We start from the raw sequence: 24,035 nt of genomic DNA on the forward strand, positions 1-24,035 counted from the left end.
GCCATAGCCATCCTAACTTGGTAAGGGACTAAGGATATTTCTGCTTCAATAAGTAAATACATTGCCATGTGAAAAAGAAAAGATGTTTCAAGAACTATTACCATCAAATATGCTGTGATATGAGTAGTCTCAATGGCAGGAGGTTAAGCTGCTCATCAGTACCAGAAATAAGGATGGGGCCACACTGCAAGAACTTCTCTTGCATTGGTACTCCATTCAGCCTGTGGCCTGGATCTCACTGGGGCCAATATGGAGACTTTTTGAGCTCCATCTAAGAAAGGTTGGTCTTGCCTCCTAGAAGGACTAACTGGCTACATGGTATGAATTGGAATGTGGGGAGCAGACAGAATTGCTGGGAAAGCCTTGCAGAGTCTAGGCCCCAGATAATGTGGAATCAGTGGCGATCTTGGAGAAAAATGAGGAGAAATGGGGGCCCAGAACAAGACATCTATAAATAGAAAATAAGACAGACATAGAAATCTACAGGCCTCAGCAAATGATTAGATGTACAAAAGGGGCCCAGAGAGGAAGACGGGCAAAAGTGATTCCCAAGTTTTGAACCTGGCTACTCGTGAGAGTGACACTGAAAACTGGTGAATCACATGGGATGGGATCATGGGAACCGCAATGTTTTGGGTTCAGGCACACTGAGTTTGATGTGTCAGTGGGTTATCAAATACCTGTGGCCTATAATTAAAAACCATATTATTTATATTTAGTTTTCAACTTTTTGCCTTAAGATAGTCCATCAGTGCAAGCCAAAAATGTTCGGATGTTTATTTTCTTCTGTGCACTTCCCTGGGCTTATCAGGTTTTCTTGCCAAAATGAGGCATCTGCAGCTTAAGGATACAAGTCGCTCATCCAAAGTAATGTCAGATTTCGGAAAGTATGATTTCCAGAACTGGAGTACTAACATCACCCAGATGTTATAAAGCTGTGGTGTTAAATCCACCCAGATGTCTCTGATTGCATCTAGCTCATCTCAAGTCCTTTGCTCATCTTGTGTGTTCCGTTCATTTAATCTGCTATAAATCACTATAGCTTTGAATGTGTGTGTGTTTTTTGTTGTTGTTGTTAAAGGAAGTTTGAGGAGATCCAATGATATGAATGTGGAGAGTACAGACATCGTAAAGATATTCTTAGGTCCCCTAATAAAACAAATTCGTGACTATGGGACAATAAGTGGACTCTGGGACGGAGAGCATGCTCAGGGACCATCCGGTTCAATTCTTTCATTTTACAGATGAGAGAAAACTTTGGTTGTGAGGATTTAGGAGATTTCATGAAGACAGAACAAGATAGCACCAGAGCTGGCGTTAGACACCAGGAGTATCTGGTTTGGGATTACGTAAGTGGATTGGGAAAGCTGTGCTTTGGTTTCTCTGTTTTGCATTTCGTTGAAAGCAAAATGTATGAAGAGTAGAATAGCTCTTGTATGTCCCACCCCCCCCACCCCCCGACTTTTACATCAGCCAGTTTTTCTCTCTATGGGGCTATTTCCATCAGGATGAATACCTGAGATCAACCCTTCTTTTAAACATATATACATATTTTTAAATTTTTAAAATGTTTATTTATTTTTGAGAGAGAGAGAGAGAAAGAGAGAGAGCAAGCGTACAAGCAGGGGAGGGACAGAGAGAGAGTGAGAAGCAGGCTCCAGGCTTTGAGCTTATGTGGGGTTCAAACCCATAAACCATGAGATCATGACCTGAGCTAAAGTCGGATACTTAACTGACTGAGCCACCCAGGCATCCCCTGAGATCAACTCTTCTACACCCCATATTTCTTCATGATGGACAATGTTTCTACAAGATAGCTGCATCTATAATATGTTCTTCTGAAGCAGGAAAGATGTGTCTACAGTTAAACTTGGACCTAAAGCCAGGTTTGCATTTCCATCAACTCACAGTTATATTACAACTTCTTCGACTAAAAAAATATATTTTTTACATACATACATATATGTATATATGTATACAAAAGCTTCATTTGGTCCCACATTCTTTACCAGCTACAGTCCCGTTTTTTTGTTTTCCTTCCCAGCAAGTCTATTATAGATGTGTCTATACTCACTTTCTGCAACGTCTTATCACCCATTCTCTCTTTTTTTGTCATTAAGGCAAAATTTACATAACAAAGTGAACCACTGTAAGGACAACAATTCAGTGGTGTTGAGTACATCCAGAATTTGTGTAGCCACCTCCTCTGTCTGGTTCCAAAAACATTTCATCAGTCCCCAAGGAGACCCTGAACCCATTAAGAAGTTGCTCCCCATTTCCCCATTCCCGCAGCCATTGGTGTTCTATCTCTACATACTTGCTTATTCTGGATATTTCATGCAAATGAAATAACAAAATATGTGACTTTTTTTTTTAATGTCTGACTTCTTCCCCTTAGCATAATGCTTTCCAGTCTCATCCACACTGTAGCATGGACTAGTCCTTCATTCATTTTTCTGGATGAATAAGATTCCATTGTTTTATCACTGTCTTAAACCCACTCCAGATGCTTCTTATTTCACCATTTTCAAAAGTGCTCTTATTAAGATCGACAATGATGACTAAGTCTCTAAATCCAATGATGAAGTTTGTCTTTATTGAACTAGATTTATCAGCAACATTGAGCAAGCTGACACTCTTCTCCTTGAACTGAGTTCTTGGCTTGGGTTTCAGGAGAACATACATTTCTGGTTTTCTTCTTGGGTCTTTAGGCATTTCTATGAATCCTTTGTGGATTACTTTTTACCTTTTAAACCTCAACATGGAGTGCTTAGAGGTTCTCTCACAATCCTTCCTTCTTGATTTATTGGTTGGTTATTTCAATTAATACTGCTGCTAATGTTTAATTTTCAAAAAGGTAAAATCCTGACTGTCATGCAAATATATAATACATACATCTAATATTTTATTCCCCTCATTAATTAATGAGGGAGCCAGTAAGATACTAAAACTGGTTCTAAGAACATTTGAAGAGCTACTGACAATTTAGTAAAGGAATGTGTTGTATAATAAAGAGTATGTATGGTCTTTGTCCTAGGTCCAGAGAGAAAGCTTTTAACCCTTGGAATCTCCAGACAGTGGAGTCTTATGTTAGCGATGGTGAGCCTCTGGAACCACAAATGAGTTTATGCGAATGAAGTGACTCCAGGTAGGCTCCTAGGCAATTCTAAGATAGAGGCCAACCATTCCTGAATGTTGAGGCTTTGAGCTGGATGATAACAGCCTGACCTCCAGGGAAGGGAGGCAAGCTAGAGACTGAGTTTATGGTCAATGCTTTGATTAATCATGTCTGTGTAAGAAAAACTCTGAAAACCAAAACGTGGGGAAACTTTTCTGGTTAGTGATATACATCGATATGACAGCACGTTGATATATCCTGAGGATATGGAAGCTTTGCATTAGGGACAACCCATATGTTTCTTCATCTCGCTAGTCCTGATTTATGTTCCTTATGATAAAACTGTAATTGTAAATATAGCAGTACCCTGAGTTTTGTGAATTGCTCTGGTAAATTCTTGTACATAAGGAAGTAATGGGAACCTCCAAGTTTGTAGCCAGTTGGTCACAAGTGGGAAACTCCAGAGCTTGCAGCTGGTGTCTGAAGTGAGGGAAGTCTTGTGAACCCTCAGCCTGTAAAGTCTGTAATAGCTCAAATAGTGTCAGAATTGCACTGCAGAAAGTTAAGGCAAACTTTCAGATTAGATACAAAACAGATTAATGTTTAACAGTATTAAAAATACCCATAGTTTTCCACTGGACAGAAATTATTTGTATTGCTACCATACACAATTGTGTAAATTAGCATGAAATTTCTGGGGCTTAAATCACAGTCTTAACACTCTCTAGAATCATGGCTCCCAACATTTTATTTCTAGCTTGCACACGACTCCTGATCTTTAGGCTAGTACTGCTTGATTGTCTAATAAGCAATGAAACACAATACAACCAGCAGTGAAATTTCAACTTCTTGCTCCAAAGATGCTTGCTCTGTACTTTTATGCAACTCTGAATGGCCTACTGATCCTTTCCATTGCTCATCTGTGGCTTCTCTCCTTCTATACCATTTCATATCCAATAAGGCAGCAAATCTTGCTGGGTTCCAGCTTCTAATTTCATCCCAAATTTGACAAGTTCCCATCATTGTCCTTGCTAACATCTTGGTATAATGCACTATCACCTCTTTCCTGGATTACAACACTATACTTTCAGTTGTCTCCCTGATTTCTACTCCCATATCCTTGAATTTACTTTAAATACGGCAGTTGTATAATCCTATTAAAACACAAATCGGGGCACCTGGGTGGCCCAGTCGGTTAAGTGTCTGACTTTGGCTCAGGTCATGATCTCATGGACCATGAGTTTAAGCCCAATCTCAGGCTCTGTGCTGATTGCTCAGAGCCTGGAGCCTACTTTAGAATCTGTGTCTCCCTCACTCTCCACCCCTACCCCGTCCATTCTCTGTCTCGCTCTCTAAATAAACAAACATTTAGACCATACATGCACAAGTCTGAGTATGCCAAACCTTACAAGTGCTTCCTATCTCAACGGACTAAAAGCCCAAATCCTTACCATGGTCCATAAGGGCTTATGTGACCCAACCCTTTCTTAGCTTTCTATCTGCCTTCCCTGCTACTCTCTGTCTTATTCTCTTGACACCAGCCACTTTGCCATTTTTGGGTCCTAAATATGCCATGTTTTCACTCTTACTGACCTCTTCTTAAAGCACTCCTCATGGTTTATATCCTTACCTCTTTTAAACCTTTGCTCAAATGTCACCTTGGTGAGGTATCCTTTGACCATCATATTTAGAACTTCATCCTCGGTCTCTACTCTTCCTACGCTGCTCCTTCCTCTGAATTATTTTTCCTCATAGCATTTATCACCATGCAACGATATATAATTTACTTGTTTTGTTTATTGTATATCCCACTGAAGAGACTATAAGCTTCATGCAGGCAAGCATTTTTTAAAATTTGTTTTATTCACCAAAGTATCCCTAATGCCTAGAACAGTTCCTGGCACTCTGGAATTCACAAAATATTTATTAAATAATGAATTGTGACATATTGATATTATTGAAAACTGAAGAAATACATCACTAGTAATTTTATAGGCAAATAAAAGCTGTCTATCATAGTAGTTTTGGGTGGCTATATACTTTTCTTCCATGGTTTGGAATTGATTTAAGAGGCAGCTCGCAAGTCATTAATAATGTCATTTTAATTACTCTATAGTTACAGCTCATTTTGGACCCCAAACTGAATTACCCGTCTTGAACACCACCTTATTCATCAGACTTGGCTCTGATAATGACATGGTGATAAGAGCCATTTGTTATTTTCAATAATCTTTTCCTTAGTCAATAATTTTTTATTTGCAAGTCACCGATATACACTTAGACTATCAAGGTGATATAGTTTGTTCATATATTAATTCACATCAGGTCTTCTCTGTGTTTTTCCCTTACCAATTCTAAAAGAATATAGCTGGATTTTCGCCTTCCTTTCCCTTAGGATGGTTGAGTTGCAGGGTCAAAGCAGAAAGAGCCTGAAATCAATTGTCTTCCTGGTTCGTTTGTTTAGAGAGCCTAAACTCTAAGGCTAGGGTGACCTAGGGTAGGAAGGGTAGGTTGGTGCCATTGAGGAGAGAGTGAAATCAGAAGAGATGAAAGTGGCAGAGATTTATTTAAGATTAAGGAATAGACTGTGCTTAGGGTTCCCTGAACACATCATTATGGCTTCTGGGTTCTCTCCCCAAAAAGGAACAGAATGTTGGAAGACAAAGGCTGTATGCTGCTTACAGGGCTCCTCCTGAGTGAAGAAGGGAATACCGCAAGGTTTCTCATTAAATCCAATGGAAATGAATAATACTAAGCCTCCTGAGGCACTAGACTTCTGAAGCATAGAATCTGTCAGTTACCCAGGAAAATGAATCTACCGTCTCTCCTTATGAAGTTGAATCTCCTTTTCCTCTTTGAAGGCTAGCCTTGTTTGCTACAAAAATGGCTTCCCTAAGTGTGGATTTATATCACTTTCTATTCCAAGAAGCATTCTGGGAAGAGTCCGTCAAGTTGTTGTTGTTGTTTTTTTTTTTTTTTTTAGCACTAAGGTTTCTGAAATTGCCATTCCCTCTCTATGAGAGTTGTGAGCAAGAGTTGAAAAAAGACATAGCAAGTCAGCGAATGTATGAGGAAGTCATTCTGCTTTAGAAGTCTAGTGCCCAGAAGGCTGTTGTGTTGGTTTCCTGGTCTCTGGGGCAGAAGGAGTTTGGTATTGAAGGTAAACTTGTCCATGAAAGCACTTTTTGGATGGGAGATCAAAAAGCTTTAGGACTAAGTAGGAAGAGGGAATTGGTTTTTTATTACCAAAGGAAAATATAATTGTCTACTGATGAGACACTTGGAAGAAATAAGTCAAATCCATTTGTGGATCATTAATGGGTGGAAATGGGGCCAATTTACTATTACATGTGAAAGCCTAGATGGGGCAATTAGGATAATAGCAACCTAAACATCAAGCTTTTCTAATCAAAAACAAGATACTGTCCCAGGATTCTAAATATAGACTCTTTTGCAGATTAATAAGAGAAGGAAGGAAAGAGTAGACCATTTGTTTTTTCTAAAGTCCTGGCTCTCAATTAAATTAAAAAAAAAGATTAATTTGACTCTATGATCATAAAAAGGTTGATTATATAAAAACGAATTGTACGTGAAGAAAGAACAGATCCTAGAGCTCTAAGAAATGACCAGTATGTATTTATAAATAATGTAGCAGTTTTAAGTTTTTATTTTATTTTTTTTTTTACAAATAGTTTATTGTCAAGTTGGTTTCCATATAACACCCAGTGCTCATCCCCACAAAGCAGTTTGAAGTTTTATAGATAACTGTTAAGTTACTAAATATAATGGGTGTACTCATTCAGTGTACAATTTTATTTTCTGGTTGTAGGGAATATTTTGGTAAACTTAATGGAAATTTGCTCTGAAAGTTCACAAGTAGGCCTGGTCGTTTATTATCACAAAGCTCAGGTACACCTGCAAAAATGTTCACATCGGCCTGGGGATAATACAGGAGATGCATATGTTATGATAGATTTAAAGGAAAGAATGGTGTCAATCCCACTGCTTTGACAAGACTGAGATCTTTGATCTTTTTCTGACACAAAGATATACTACTGAATTGCAAAAAATTGTTAAAACTTAATGAATTTCACATCTAAAGATAATGTTATCACACTAGTATCCAAGGACAGGGAGAGAAATTTTTAGTTGCTTTACTTAATTTTCAGCTTTACCTATTTCCCAAAAATTATATGAGTGACTTGGAAAAAACCAAACACTCAAAGACAGGGTTATGTTGCAGACTGACAGACAGACAGACAGATAGACACCCCCCACACACACACACAAAATAGATGTAAAACATCAAACTCATGCTTTCCTCAATCATATTGTATAAATGGTCTAGGCTATACCATTCACTTATGGTATTTGAGTTGTGCAATATTTTCCCTCTTTAACTCTTTTCTCAATATCCTTAAAAATGTATTAGCTACTATGCTGTGTAAATTAACAAAAACATAATAAATAAGAATGCTGTAAACCCATTTCAGAATTAAATACCAAATTAGGAGCTAGATTTTAAACTTTTGGATCTATGAATTACTCAGTTTACCACTTGAATGGCACAAAGAAACAACTCACTGTCTGTGCATCTAACATGGGACTTGTTATATCTTTCTATTCACATATATACATACACAGACACACACATATATGTATATATATGTTCCTTACCAGATTTTTAATTCTTTAAAGATACTCAGTAACTCTTGTTCAACTTTGTATTTCTTGAGGACAGAGCCACACATATGTGGACATAGAGGGAATTAAATTGGGAGCAAGTGTCACTGGTATAAGCCAAAAGAAATAAGACTCATCTCATTCAGAAAGCTTTTCCTTAAACTGAAGCAAGACTTTGAAATAAAGGTGTAGTCCAGCTACTGAAGTAAAATTCCCATTTTTTGCTTTGAATTGAAACAAAACAAAACAAAAGCTTCCAAAAAGAGCTGGTCAAGAGTGCTTCAAGCCTCTAACATAATATATGTGAGCAGGGAGGCCATAGAAGAGCCCCTGGTGCTCCTGGATGGCTCATTCGGTTAAGCATCAGACTCTTAATTTCGGTTAAGGTCATGATCTCACTGTTCGTGGGTTTGAGCCTCACGTTGGCTTCTCGGATGACAGTATGGAGCCTGCTTAGGATTCTCTCTCTTCCCTTTCTCTCTGTCCCTCCCCGACTTGGGTTCTCTCTCTCCTCTCTCTCTCTCTCCCTCTCTTTTTCTTTCTCAAAATAAGTAAACTTAAAAAAAAAAAATTGAAAAGCCCTTCAGATGGGCAAAATGTGGAAGGAGAAACAGAGAAAAGAGGGCCCCTCTGTAAAGTGTGAACATGAAGGTCAGGTTTATTATCATTCCATCCTTGTCCAAGAATGTATTTGTTCCAGTGAAATAATAAGATATTTAATGTATTCATATTTTTACATGTTGTGGGTGATTCTCTTTTCTATCACCTTTGCTCACCTTTCCACTAAGCAATCCCACCCACTGCAATAAATTTCTTAAAAAAATTTTTAGTTGCACCCTCAACTCCTGTGGATTCATTTCTGGTTTTAGCATCAAACCTCAGGGTTAGAGCCTATCCAGTCATGTTCTTTAAAATTATCAAAATATAGCTTTTCAAATAGCTATATTCGAAAAGACGCCACCTGAAAAGAACCAGTAAGAGTTTGATGCGCCTAAAAGAAAGATTACAGACATTAATAATCTTTTATGTCCTTTAATTAAGATGTGCATGTGACTTTGTGGTGAAAAAACTTGGTCACAGATTAATTAGAAATGATAAAGACGGCTGTCATAGTCTCCTTTTAAAAATTCATTATTCGTAACCACCAATTGTCCAATAATTCCAAATCTTAAAGAATAAAGCATGTATTGATTTTACAAAGAACTATCAAGCAACTCATCCACACCAGGTGGTACTATTCTAAAAGGCTGAAATGAGTAAATTACTAAAAGATGGCTTGTGCTCCAAGGAAAGAAGAACATAAAGCTTTGGGAAGCTTATCTGATTATCCCACTTAATTCAGCTGAGTTACATGTCTTTGGAAGAAATGTTGCTTGAAGCAAACAAAAAAAATGGTATTCAACTGGGTTAAATGGTATTATTTGGGAATTTTATAAATTCTGCAGGCTAGGAACACACATTATTGATTTTAAAGAATGTTTAAAGAGAGTCTCGTTCAGGCTCCTCGTCTGCTCCCTTCATGTTTCAATCAATTTCTCCCAGGGGTCTTAGAGTAAAATTAGGTGTTATACCTAGGTGAATTTTAATGGCTCTAATAATTATGTTTCTGTTTCTTCAAAATATCTGATTGATTGCAACTTTATCCTCCCTCTGCAAAGAGATTATAAATTTGCACGCTTCTGTGTCAATGTCACTTGAGTCCAACCTTATCTTGCTTACATTTTCCTGACTGTTGTTTCAATTTATTTGGAGGAAGCAAGAGCCTCCCTTCGGTTTTTATTCTCCTGTGCACTCGGATCTGTAAGTAAATATGAAGGTGCATTGGCAGAGTGTGGGAAGCTTCTACTCTGTTCAGGAGAACGCAGTGGACGCGGGACTAGGCCATCTTACAAGCCCGCCAGGACGTCTCAGCCATTATTTCATTCAACGGCTTTATAAAATAGAATTCTCTTCAGTTTTAGGAAGAGAACACTGACTACACACAATTGGGCCAGGCATGGTTTTGTGTCTGCACTTAACCTAATCTAAGTTCTCGAAACCAATACTAAAAAATCGGGATGGAAGAAAACATTTTGCACTTATTTCAAGGAAACGAGACTTGAGAGATGTGTCTTACCATGCATATGTAAGCTTACCATGTATACCCAAGCCAAAAATAAAATCCAAGGTTATTTTTTATGTATATTTAAAGTTTGCTTCAGAAAACAGAAGAAAATATCCATATATATATATGTATAAGTTAACCATTTGGGGGGAAGAAATTATTCTGAGCAGAATAGCTTACAGTGATTTGGGTACTTTGCTGAGGCTTAAGAAATTGTTAGTGCCAATTCCAATTTGCTTACTTCATTTACTTTGCACCTAAGATGTAAATTAATCATTGCTGGTAACATCAATTTAGTTGTAATTAATCATAGAGGGAGGAGTGAAGCAGTCGCATTGGTGCCAGCCATATTAACTGCCTTACCTGATTGCTCTTGTGCGATTTTCCTGCACTTTGATGAATATACAAGTCAAGGAATACTTTGGGGGCTTCCAAGAATATTCACAGTATCTCTGGAAATAGACTTGAAAGCACTATAAATAGTTGATTGCTCCTTTGCCTGAAGACTTTTTTTGTGGCTATTAGATTTATAACTTTTACACACACACACACACACACACACACACACACACACACATTGCCCTTGTTTTGGAGAAGGGCTTTCAGAGCAGGTGAAGCTAAAAATGGACATTCTGCAGGAGTCTTGGCTGCATGTTCAAGGTCAGAGAGAAGTGGATCCCAACAGAGAGCAAGTATTGATGTTTCCTACGTAGTTTCCGTCCATCAAATAAGTATTGAGGAGAAAATATAACTCTCATTTGCAAATATGCAATATTTATTAGCTCTTGACAAAAAGTTATTGATTTTTATAATCTTATATTCAGAATATATCCATATATTTACTTACCCCTCACAGAACTTTAGGTGATTTACAGAGGACAAATACACCAATAATACACTGATGTAAGAGGTATGATATGAAATCAGTGTATGTTACAATCTTCACATGCCCTGTGACTCCATGTCCATTTTATCAAGCCATTGTTTTCTTTACAGTGAAGACAAATCCCACCTACAACATGCAAGTCAGAGTTCAGCACAGACTGTCAAGATACACTTTTCAGTCCACAGAAAAATAAGAGGCTTCAAAGGTGGGCTTTGCAAGTGTTCTCGTGGAAGGAGGAGGTAGATCGGTGTCACAGAGTGTGTGCTGGCTCCCCACTGCTCCCCAAGGTAGAGGGGTTGATCAGGTCTGTTGCTGCGTATGACCCTGAGCTGGTGGTCCCTGAAAGTGACTGATCCTGTTGCTTCCCTTTGGCATGGGACTGGCATCTACTTCTGAGTTCACGGTCCCTGCCTTGAGACTGGTCCTAAGATCCCTGCACTCTCTTTGGCATTACTTCAGTCCTCCTCAGGGTTATGAGTCTAGTCTCCACTTTTCTGTCTTCCCACTGGAGTATAGAGGGAGATGGGGATCCTGAGCATGCCACATAAGGGCCTGGGAAAGCTGCTGCTGCTATGATAAGTCCACCTGCCCAGATAGGTCCCCGGTGGTTGAGGTACTAGAATGAACATGGGACCTCTCGAAGAGGCATGGAAGTTTCTCAGGCTCAGCCCAGTGAACCAAACCAAACCAAAGCAAACTAAACCAACAAAAACTGAGGAAATCTACCCCGGAATTTCCCAGATGGCACCTGGATGTTTCTACCTACCCATTATCTTGGGATTTTGACCCCACGACCACACTCTTACTCTTTATTCTCTTCTCCTGGGCTCTTCCCCAAGCCCCACAATGTCTTTTTCTTTCTGCTTCCTGTCTTATAGGAATTTCCCTTATTCCACATTCTTTCATTCCCTCTGTGATGTGGCTGACAGTAAAACTTGGTGACCTCGGTTTCCCAGGTTTGGCCTTGGGTATGTAGAGGGAATACTTGAGTACTCTGAAAAGCTTATTTATCTATGCAACCAGCCAGTAACTTGGGAAGTACGAGTGGGAGGAGGCGTCCTCAAAAAGGAGCAGGGTCCCTTCTTGGAATATTTCCAATATTTGAAATACTGGAGAAAGGAAGCAGTTCAAAATGTAAAAAGGTAAGTGGACAAAGACAGGTCTATTCTGTCCATGTGCCTGAGGCACGCAGCTGCTGTCCACCGAGATAATCACTACCTCCAGGGTCTTATATCTATATTCCCAGAAGTTTTCTGTGCCCAAACATGTATGTATAAGGAGTTTTTTCTCTTCTCAAACCAATTTGTAGCATGCTACACACACTGTTCTCTATCTTTCATTTTTTTAACTTTTTTAACTTAACATACCTTTATCAGTACATATTACTACCCAGAGAGGGTGCTTATACTTCTTGATGGTTGCCCAGTATTCAAATACAACAAAATAACAGAACTGATTTGACCAGGCCCTCTTGCCACCTTTTGGTTGTTTCAGTATTCTTTTTTTTTCTTCAAAACATGCTGTGATGAGTATCTTTTAATATGTTTATTTAGTTAAAAAAATTTTTTTTCATGTTTTATTTATTTCTGAGAGAGAGCGCATGAACAGGGGAGGGTCAGAGGGAGAGCGATACAGAATCCAAAACAGGCTCCAGGCTCTGAGCTTTCTGTCAGCACAGAGCCCGACGCGGGGCTCGAACCCACGAACCGTGAGATCATGACCTGAGCTGAAGTCGGACACTTAACCGACTGAGCCACTCAGGCGTCCCTAATATGTTTATTTTGAACATGTGCAGGTTAATCTACAGAATAAATACCTAGAAGTGGAATTGCGGTAGCGAATTTTTTATTAGGATAGACACGTCCAAATTCTTTGCAGCAGAATTGCTCTGACAGTCTGATCAACATAAATAGGACTGACCGTCTGCCCTCCTGTGCCTCTGCCAGAAGACTATACAGACTGGATCCTGACAGTGAGAAATAAAAACACTGGTGTCTCAAAGTTTTCAGGTGCATTTCTCTTTTCACAAATGAAGTTGAGAGCTGTGTAAGTTTTTGAGGGTCTTTTTTTTTTTTTTTATAAAGTTTATTTATTTATTTTGAGAGACAGAGAAAGAGAGAGAGAGGATGCAGGGAAGGGGGAGAGAGAGAAGGAGGGACAGAATCCCAAGCAGGCTCTGTGCTGTCCATGCAGAGCCCTGCTAGGCACCTGACCTCACAAACCGTGAAATCATGACCTGAGCTGAAACCAAGAGTTGGAGGCTTAACCGACTGAGGCACCTTAAGAGTCTTTTTCATTTCCATTTCTTTTGGTCCTTCCCCCCCATCCCTCCATTTTTCCTTCAATTTGTTGGTCTTACAGATTTTTAGGAAGTCCTCATGAATTAAGAATATTCGCTCTTAATTTGGGATATGCTGTTTGGATATTATGTTTTATTTGTTTGTTATTTGTCTTTTAGCCTGTGAATGGTATACTTTGATACATAGAAATTTCTTATTATGTTATCTAATTAATCGCTTTTAAACTTTTTTTGTTTCTTAGTTTTATGGCATATTAGCAAAGTCTACTGTACTCTGAGAATATAACAATAATGCTCCCATGCTATTAGTAATTCTATGGCTTCATTTTTTATGTTGAAATATTTGATCCATTTAGAATTTATTTTAGTATAATGTGCAAGGTAGACATTGAGTATTTTTCCAGATGGCTACCTAGTTGTATTGTGACCACTTATTGAATAACCATTTCTCTACTTATTTGAGATGTGAATTTTATGGCATTATATAATATAGAATATGGTATAGAAAAATATAATTAATATAATATAATAAGATATATAATATCATGTTTATTTCTGGAATGTCCATTCATTTTGTTGTTCATTATGTATATTCATTTACCAGTACAATAGAACTTTAAATATTTCAGTAATTAACTAAAGAAAGGATAAAGTTGATTTTTTGTTCATGTTACTGCATTTTGAACTTAAGCGATTAAAACACCTAATTACCTAGAGCAGGTCATACTTCACCCAGAAGGAAAAATTACAAATGACAGCAAAATCCTCAAAGAATAAAATCATACCACAGAACCAACTTGGAAATTAGTCTCATACATATGTCACTGCTAAATACTGAGCATGGCTCATGTCAAAAATTGTCAGAGTGCTCTGACAAACATCAATATCTAGAGTGAGGTTTTAGAGAACAGTAACTTAGTCACCGAAATGTTATCTTAACAGGCACAACCTTTCCACGTGGAAGTGTGGTCCTGATGTTGATTTTCTTACCTGAACAATGTGACCTAAGCTTGCTGCTCTTAATTAGATTGAGTGGGGACAATGCAGCCGGAAGAATTTAGCACCGACATTAATCGTATCTGGAGAATACCAGCCTGAGCCTGACAGTTTTTAGGAAACAGGGTCAAAATCAGTACAACATATTAACACTGACCATGAGGAGAAAATGGAAGTTTTACTGCTTAGAGAAAACAATATTCTCACTATAAGCCATACGGCAATCAGCTAATTTTTGTCAATTAAAAGGCTTATGTCATCTTTTAAGTATAAAACAACACATACTCATACAAAAGTACACAGTAGAAATGAGTCTTCAGAATAAAATTTGGAAGTCTTCCTCTCCAAAGAGAGTACCCAGAAGCAGTATGGTTATCATTCTGGCGAGCACTGTTTCAGAATTCATCTAAGAGAGATGTTTTGTTTTGTTTTATAAAGTAAAATTTATATTATTCATTTTGTTTTCATCTTGATTTTATTAATTAGTTTGTGGTGGCTATCTTCCCATGTCAACATGTGGCCTGACACATTCCTTTTTGATTTGAGTTAAATTTTGTATTAGCAATATTCTCTTTATAGAATTTATTATCATTATACTTCCGATTACAGAAATAAATTCAAACAAAACTGAAATGAATATATTAGGGAATAGCTCAGAGAAACAAAAACTATTTTCATTCATCAAATAAACAAATAAAAAGAGAATATGGATGTTTGCACATATAGGAGGATTAGGAGGAACCTAACGGAGGACCATGGGGGAGAAGAAGGGGAAAAATAGTGGGGGAGAGGGAGGGAGGCAAACCATGAGAGACTCTTGAATGCTGAGAACAAACTGAGGGCTGATGGGGGTGGGGGGGAAGGGGTGGGATGGGCATGGAAGAGGGCACTTGTGGGGATGAGCACTGGGTGTTATACGGACACCAACTTGACAATAAACTATTTAAAAAAAAAAGAGAATATGGAGAGGTGGACATTCTCAACGTTTCTACATTTCTTTCTGGAAAGTAATGTAGTTATAAATTTTATAAATGAAACATACCTATATTATGTGCCTAGGCAGTTCTTTTTTTTTTTTTTTTGAGCATCAGTATTGCACAGATCAAAACCCCAGAATACAAGGACATATGTATAAGAATTTGTATAGCAAAACCCTTCAGGGTGGCAAGAGACTGAAAATGACCCAAAAGCCCACCAGTTATGTAATGATAGAACGTATCACAGGTAATAATGATATAGATGATTAAACTCTTATTGAAAAAGATTTGTTTGAATGAGACAGACTTTCAGAATGGACTTCTGAATGAAAATAGCAAGTTGAGAAGTAATATGGTACAATATGAACTTATATTTTTTTTAGAAAAACAACAAAAACTACCACACACACACACACACACACACACACACAAATAAGCTTGAAATAATACATCAGACTGCTAAAATTGTTTCCACGAATAGTGACAAGATTATTAACAGTGATATGATATGATGATATAATCATGTTTTCCTTTAGAATTTATACATTATGGTAAGCATGTATATATTATTTTTATAATTTTAAAAAGTGAATAAAGAACACTTAAAATGGAAAAATATATGATTGGATGAGCAAGTTTTATAGAAAATATCTTTCTATTGTCATATAAAGTTTAATGATTTTAGAGAGAGGTACTTAGAAATGGCACAATATTCGAAGCATCAGAAGTAGTAATAATGGAGTGGTGTTAGATGATGCTCAGTAATATACTGCCTACTTTATTTTATTTTATTTTACTTTACTTTATTGTCTACAGAGCTGGAATCTTGCTTCAGTTTTACTATTCTTCCTTTCTAAAATATTCCTAGAAAAGAGATATGTTCAAAGAAGGCCAAGGAAAATATCACTTTGTTAATGACTGGGCATCAGTCTCCACACCACTGCTGCAAGCCTGAACTCAGCTCCCCACCCATGGCCTTCTTTGTGGTTGATCTAATGGAAGCCTAGAGCCCAGAATCAAAGTAGGCTGAAGACAGGCTACACTACTTTTCCACATCTTCACTAGAGGATCAACACTAGCAATCTAATAGTACAAAAAGATAACTCTGCCAAAACATAGGAAATAGGGCTAAAGCAGAGCCCCATAAAGGTTTAGCTGGACTTCCAGTGTTTCCTCCACAAGAAAACATGGCTGACCAGTATCTTGATATTTATCAGAAGAGCACTCTCTCCCCTTGGAAGATGGGTTTCTTGCCCTTAATACCCACTCATCCTTGAGTAAGAAAGAAGAGAAAGAAGAGGAAAGAAGAAAGGACCTTCATCGCTTAGATGAACCAGGCTAAAAACAAAAGATATCATCTATTAAAAATCTAAAGGTACAATTGGGAAGAGATGGAAATTAATCTTCAATTACTTTCTTAAACTTTTGGGGTTCATGAAAATAAAAGCCATATTTTTTCCAAGCACTTCTAGGTTTTTCAAACCATCTGTGCTTCAAGGAGAATTTAGTACATGTGTTTTTAGTTAATTTACACTTAACTCATCAAAATGTTGACTTGTTATTCCAGCTATTTGATGTCTCAGAAATCATACACACATTTTAATATATGTTCAAAAGTCTTTCCCCCATTTGGATAAGGAAATCATCATGAGCTAGCAGTAAACAGAACCTGGAAGAGCTTAAGTCTGATTCTGAACAGAGAAATGAGGAGATTCCAAGGAGTTTGAAACTCGGCAATCTATTTCCCATGCATGTGGTGACAAGATCTTTGAAGGGAAAAACATGAGAAGTGACCCAAAAAACATCAAAATCATCACAAGCATAAAGGGAGTGTCTAGGATATGAAGATGTTTAGTCAGGGGACTTGCAATATATATCATATTAACTCTATATTCCTCAGCACAGAAAACCCAATGCTGGTCCACGTGTATCAAACTCTGTGTAGAAGCCAATAGGTTACTTTTTCCGTGAAAAAGGACAAAGGATGTTTTTGAACTTTTGATAAGCCAATGATCTTCTTTTCTTTTAAGTAAAATGTATTAAATGCATACCCATTAAAGAGCTCCTTCATAGTCACAGAAATAGGCTGGAAATAATTTTTCTTTTTCCCCAGCTTGAATATGTTTCTAGACCAGAATCCTTGAGGAAAAGTTATCACCGATTGTTGTTTGGTTGTCTGGTTTTACACCTGACTAAAGCTTCAGTTAAGTCTAGAGCAATTCTCGAGATATTTACACACAGACTCCGAGAACTGTTTGATGCAAGAACCTGGCCTTTTGTGACTGAAGACAACAAGGTGTTCAGAGACTGAGTGCAAACTATGGAAGGCGTTCTGAGGCCAAATCTCATGTAAGTACAAGAGGAACCAATTCATGTCTGAGAATGGCCACAGAAAGAAGCCAAAGATTCAAGATTCGGAGAAGTAGATCAATAGGAACATGAAACAGAAATGGATCGATAGGAGCATGAAACAGAATTGGGTCAATAGGAACATGACACTGGAGGGAGCAGTGCAGCCAAGAGATTGGGGAAATGTTCTAGGGGTAGGGTGAGCACTGGAGAGGGCACAGACAGACACAGAGGTCGAGGAAGGGCAGTTTGGAGGCAGTTCTCATGAGCATGGGCTCCTTTAGTGGTCCAGCTTGCTTCTCTGTTCTGGGATACATTCATAAAATAATACAGGTAGTAGGAGGGAGCAGAAAGAAACACAATAATCATCTCATTCAACTTTATAAATTTTAGCCCTCTCATTTTTTAAAGTTTTTACTTATTTATTTTGAGAGAGTGTAGGGGAGAGAGAGAGACAAAGAGAAGAGAGAAAGAGAATAAGAGAGAGAGAGAGAGAGAATCCCAGGTAGGCTCTGCGCTATTAGCACGGAGCCTGATGTGGGGGTTGGAACTCGCAGAACAGGAGATTGTGACCTGAGCCAAAACCAAGAGTCCAATGCTTAACGGACTGAGACACCCAGGTGCCCCTGACCCTCTCATTTTTCTAATTGTGGGTTTTGTTGCTCAGACTGGATGGATAATGTTGTGCCTAGAATGCTGTAGCTGGTCCAGAGCCGGGCAGAGCGACTGTGAGGCCCCCCCTTTACTTCCACACCAGTGTTCTTTCTACGCACCACATCCCAAGTGACTTAGTCATTTCCTGTTTCCTTTAGTCCTTTTAAAGTTTCTTTTTTGTTCCCCCACTTGCCTCATTCATTCCCACTATAACTTGAGATTGACGAAGTGACAAAATGTCACGCCCAAAGCTCGGGTGGAAGTATTTTCAGAGGGGGTCACAGCAACGCATGTTTGTTTTGTTAAGTTTCACGCTTATTCTCAGCATATGGGTTCAAAGCTGTGAACCAACCTTGAACCTTGGGAGCTGGAAGTCGACAAGATGGGACTAATATGTAAAAGAAAAAAAGGTTCAGAAGGACTTGTTGGATGTCGGTTCTCTTTTCAAAAAGAACATTTTGGTGACTTAAGTGTAAATGAGTTGGAAACACACGGATTTTATTCTCTTGCCAGATGCACGAGTTTAAACATTCATGGAAAAAAGCACTCAGGAGAACACGTTTTGAATTTTATTGGTCTTTTTTCTCTAGAAGATGGAAGCTGAGAAATGATGAAGACAAGTGAATCGAAAGCCATCATGCGTTTTAAACGTATGTCTAACATATGACACTGTCAGATGGAGAGGTAAGAAAATCTGGGCTGAGAGCTCTCACTCTGAAAGCCTTGGTAGATTTTCAGTGGGTGACTTCATTATAATATGGAAAGAAGTCTCCAGGCAGGTTTTTTTGATCTGAACTTTCTGTATGAGAATAGGGGACGGGGCTGTGAGAAATCCATTTCATTGTAAGGAAAGTAATGCTTCAGTAAAGGTTGTAATTGGGCAATTAGAGCACAAGAGATAATAAATGACTTTGTTTAACATATTAAGGCTTTCTGAAAAATAAGACAATCTACTGGATGATCTTCGCATATACCATGCTGTCTGCCTCAGACATTTTACTTTGTGTAGTAAAAGTAGGATCTTCGCGGAATCCTGATGATTTCCAACAAAAGAAATAAACAAACATTTCAGTATTCGCGTAGTCTTTTTGTATTTTTGCTTCTTTGGCCAACTTCACAGGGGATATTTGGTACTTATTCTATGATCATTATGTGAGTCTCCCTGTGATCATTCGGTGAAATTCTGTGCTTTTGTTGTAGGAGCACTCCATAATTAGCTAAATCAATTTCAAAACTTCTGTACAGGCAGGATCCACAAACTTCTCTGTTTTCAGAGTCGTACTTGTTTCTTGAGGTGCCCACGAACGTCTAAGACAACACGTAAGTTTCTAGAAGCGCTCCCTGGTTAGCTTGTGATGGGACTCTCTTTAAAACACGCTAGCAAATGAAATCAAACTGTTTCAGATGCTACAATTAGATGAAATCACAAGGCAGCTATACTTGGGATTGTATTAAAATGTAATGTTGGTTGTGACAAAAACATTCAAGACTATGGCGTGTCAGGTAGAGCATACTCATCATCAAAAGTAAAGAGCTTACCTTTATTGATGGAGCCAGGCCACGTCAGAGAGCAAGAGCACATGTCAGCGTCACATCTGTCATTAAGTATGTGACTTAATTTTTTTTTTTTTTTTGCTGCTGTTTCATGTATTTCAAATGGAAAACTGGGCTGCATTTCAAAATTTAAATATGGTGCATGAAAAGGCTTTGTTCACATTTAATTAAATTACTGTTTATATGCCATATGCTTAATCAGACATTGCTTGTATCCCAGATGGAGGTAATGGGTAGGAATAAGGTACAATTTTTTCCCCCTCTTCTCCAAGTACAAGGAACAAATTGAGATGATTTTCTAAAAAGTGTCATCACAATGACAAACTCATATGGCCACTGCTGTGACATCAGACCTTAAAGGATCCCTTCATGGCTCATTAACTCTCAGAACTGTAAAGATAACCTGTCTGAAGATTCGTAGGACCCTGGGCTCCAGAAGACAATATGTAAGTTATTTTTGAGGCTCTCTTTGTGAAACTTTCCTTGGGTATACTGCTGCTCTGACTTAGCAGCACTGTGTTCTTCAGGATTTCGGATTAGGGTTATTTTTTAAATTATAACTAAAACATAATGAGATGTTAATTTACGGATGTAAACTGAAGTCATGAAAATGTAAACCCAGTGACATCTACTGCAATGTGAGCTGGAAAGAGAGAGAGTCACTTGCAGGATTTCCCTAGGTTCAGATGAAGCACTTTTCTCTTTTTCTTTCTCTTTTCTTCTTCCTTTCATTTTTTCCCCCTACTTTTCTCATTCACCAAGTGGATGTGCTCTGCAGAGAGGAAGAGTCCTTTCTACCATATGAAATGAGCATGTGTTTTTCTTGCTTTTGCTGCTCTGCTGTTTTTGCCATATTTTCTGAGTTCAAGTCTCTAATCAGTTGGTGGGAGTGTAGATGTAATGACATTTATTTTGGAAAACATGTTCTGCTAACATTTTGTAGTAATGCAAGTCATTTAATTCTAAACTTGGCAGCTGAAACGAACACTAGGTCCACATAAACAACTACTCAAATGGTTCAGTCAAAAGCATTTTGGGCACCCAAGGCCAGGACATGATTTCTGGGTCTGCATCCTCCTAAAAGTCAAAGGTTTGCAGGCAGGGGCTTACCTCCAACTCACGCAGACAGAACCTGAGGAATCGTTAACGTGCCTCCATGTGTACAAAAAGAGCTCTCACCTTTTGTTTTAAGGTGAATAAGTAGAAACAGAGAAAACAGATGAATGAAATTCTTGGCCTCAGCAGTGGCCTTGAGGGGTGAGCTCATTAGTTCTGTGGAGAGGGACAAGCCAAGCGGTTGGGGGGGGGGAGTGGGCAGGATTCCCTGGGACTGACACACATACTAAGCTCAAATTAGAATGCTTCTTGTTTTCCAGTCTCTGCAAAGGGTGGAGTAGGGGAACCCATCTGCCATCTTGGTTTGCCAGATGAGAGAGTGTCAGGATAGGAGCGAGAACACTCTGATACTAATGGCAGTCGTTATTTTATTTTTTTGAGCATCCACTGTAGACTAGGTGGTATAACAAATCTTGTAGGTCTTTCTTATTAAAATGTCACACAACTCCTGCAGTAGTATTATAGGTGAAAAAAATCATAATAATTATAATATAATTAACATAACAGATACAGTAAGTTTGCCTAATTTGCTACAATCCTACAACTAGCAAATGGTAACTAACATCAGGATTTAAATTATGGAGTCTGACCCCACCGACCATCTCCTTCTGTATCATCATCCAGATTGACACGGGACACAAATTGTGGGGAATCAAACCAGGAAGAGGAGGGAAGAGAGATGAAATAAACAATGTTGTATTATAATCATGTGACAGATATTCAATGCTACTATTTAGGTTATTTAAATCCTTGATCTATGGTAGAAAGTCAGGAATGCACACAAATTTTCAAGTGGTCTTATGACAGATACTTGACAACGATTAAAAATGCACCTTCCCCCCAAAGGCTTAAGCACACATACACAGAGCCTTATCTTTTACTAAATGCAACAGCTGCCCAGATTCACGCTTCTGAGTCATCCTTAATATTGTCCTCCTTCTGATAAGCCAGAGCTCACCTTTTCCCAACCTTGGTTTTCTCCCATTTTTCTCCACTTGAGTGAAGGGTTCCACCAACCATTCTGTGCACAAGCCAGGATCCTGGGAGTCCTCCTGGGTATCACACTCTTCCTGATCTCCCATGCTCAATCTTTTACTTATTTCTATTTTCCTTCCTAAATACTTCTTGAATCTGCGCACTTCATTTTTGCCATCTCCATCCTACCTCTATTACCTGGCTTTCTACCCTAGTTTTGTCCCTCTGACCTCTGAACCAATCTCCACAGGGGCAGGAGAATGTGTTAGTGGGGCAGATCTGGTGCCATCAATGTCCTGCTTCAAGCCCCAGACCGTTAGGATGAGGCCCTGTGTTGGCTGGCCTCGGTTCTTTATCTTCACCTCACACAACTCCCCTCTTCTCTTTACCTCATCATCTTGACCTTTCAGGTTTTGCTTCGTGGCCTTTGCAAATGCCCTTTCCCAAATCCTTCTCCTCTTCCCCTAGTGACCTTTAACTTATCTTTAGATAGTTCTGCAATCCCCTTCCCCCCCTCAGGTGCCAGCTTTCCATATATCTTCTCTTCCCTTTGCACAATATAATAATAGTGATGAAATATCTGTCTATTTCTCTTAGCAAAAACTTTAAGAGCAACAGCCAAATCTGCCATGTTCACTGGTCTGTATACAGCACATAGCACGGGGCCTTTAACATATTAGGTAGCTAGTTAATCCTTGAAGGGCGAGATCAACGGAGACTTCCTCTATCAGCTTCCATTAAGGAAAAGAGTGAGTCATCTTGGAACTCTGACAGTAGGTTCCTAGAGGGCAGTCACATAGCTCTTTTTCTGGTTACCACTAGTGGTACCATGACCCCTGGGAGATTCTCAACAGGTGGCTTATTGAATCCACAAGCTACATGCATGGAGGGGATGCCCCTGCCTATTAGGAAGCAGAATATCCTTCTGCCATAGAAGACTAAAGTACTTCACCTTCTAGGCAAATTAGGGAGCTCTAGGACATACCTTTGAATTATCTAAATTCCTCTTTCCTCTTGTATTAGAAATGGAACTACGAGGATATATATATATATGTGTATATAGATATAGATATAGATATATAGATATAGATATATGTAAGAAGGAGTTGACTTACATGGCTGTGGAGGTTGAGATGTCCCCTGATCTTCCATCTTCAAACAAGAGAAGCAGGGAGGCTGGTGACGAAGTTCAAAGGGCTGAGAGCTTGAGAGCCAGTGGTATATATGCCAGTTCCAATCAAAAAGCCTGAGAGTCAGAAACACAGAGGGCAAGAGAAGATCAATATCCAGATCAACTAGTCAGGCTGAGAGTGAATTCAACCTCCTTCCACTGTTTCGTTTCCTTAAGGCTCTCAGAAGCTTGGAAGATGTGCATCCTTCACTGGAGAGAGCCACCTGCTTTACTAAGTCTACCAATCCAAATACTAATGTCATATGAGAACACCTAAAAATAATGGTTAGACAGATATCTGGGCTTCCTGTGACCCTGTCAAGTTGACACAAAACTAACCACTACAACACTATGGCCAGATACACATCTAACCCTCTTGGTTTTGGATAGTTTGGTTTCACTGTAACTCTTAGAATTCTAGCAGCTGAGATCCTTGTTGATCACTTGTGAGTTTATGGTTGTTGGAAATCTCATGGAGACAATGTATTGACTCTAGTAAACAGTATGCATAAATTCTCAAAGACACACTTTACCTGTGCTCCTTAAAATTACACTAGAGATGCTTACAGGTATTATATAAAGCCATACAAATGAGTAAGAAGATACAAAGAACAGTCTTTATAAAATGTTCTCATATAATCCAGTACCTTTGAGAAAATTGTAAGCTACAGGTAAAGTAAAGAAGCTAAAATATATCAATTTCTTTTTACCTGGCTACAAATTCTTCCTTCCTCCCTTCCTTCTTCTCTCCCTCCTTCCCTCCTTTCCTTTCCTTCCTTCTTCTTTCTCTCTTTCTTCCTTCCTTCCCTTCCTGCTTCCCCCTCCTCCCTTCCTTCTCTCTTTCCTCCCTCCCTCCCTCCTTCCCTTCCTCCCTTCCTCCCTATGAAACTCTTAAAGTGAGAGTTGTACTCAATTACTTTGGTTACATGAACATTCTAATTCTTCAACATCACACCAAAAGGCCACTCCGTAGTTCACAGATACAAATACACCTAGTGATTAGCTTCATCAATGGAATTACTACTGCTGAAAATGATCCAATAATAAAAGAGAGATAATACTAAGAAGTGAATGATTGGTATGAAAAAAAAAAGAAGACTTATACATCTTAGAGTTAGTCATATTCCTCTTCCATAAATTATTTGCCAAATTG

General features: G+C 38.6%; 1 long non-coding RNA gene across 1 annotated transcript in view; it reads right to left on the reverse strand.

Annotated features, from left to right (window-relative positions):
* LOC144222517 (uncharacterized) overlaps positions 1–22,951 on the reverse strand; it is a 57,738-nt gene extending 34,787 nt beyond the window's left edge. Inside the window, exon 1 of the long non-coding RNA XR_013332419.1 lies at positions 22,827–22,951. This is a non-coding gene — a long non-coding RNA (uncharacterized LOC144222517). The remainder of the gene's footprint in view (positions 1–22,826) is intronic.
* Between the last annotated feature and the right edge of the window lie 1,084 nt (positions 22,952–24,035).

This window comes from Crocuta crocuta, unplaced genomic scaffold, assembly GCF_008692635.1.
Source record: "Crocuta crocuta isolate KB4526 unplaced genomic scaffold, BGI_CrCroc_1.0 scaffold377, whole genome shotgun sequence".
NCBI lineage: Eukaryota > Metazoa > Chordata > Mammalia > Carnivora > Hyaenidae > Crocuta > Crocuta crocuta.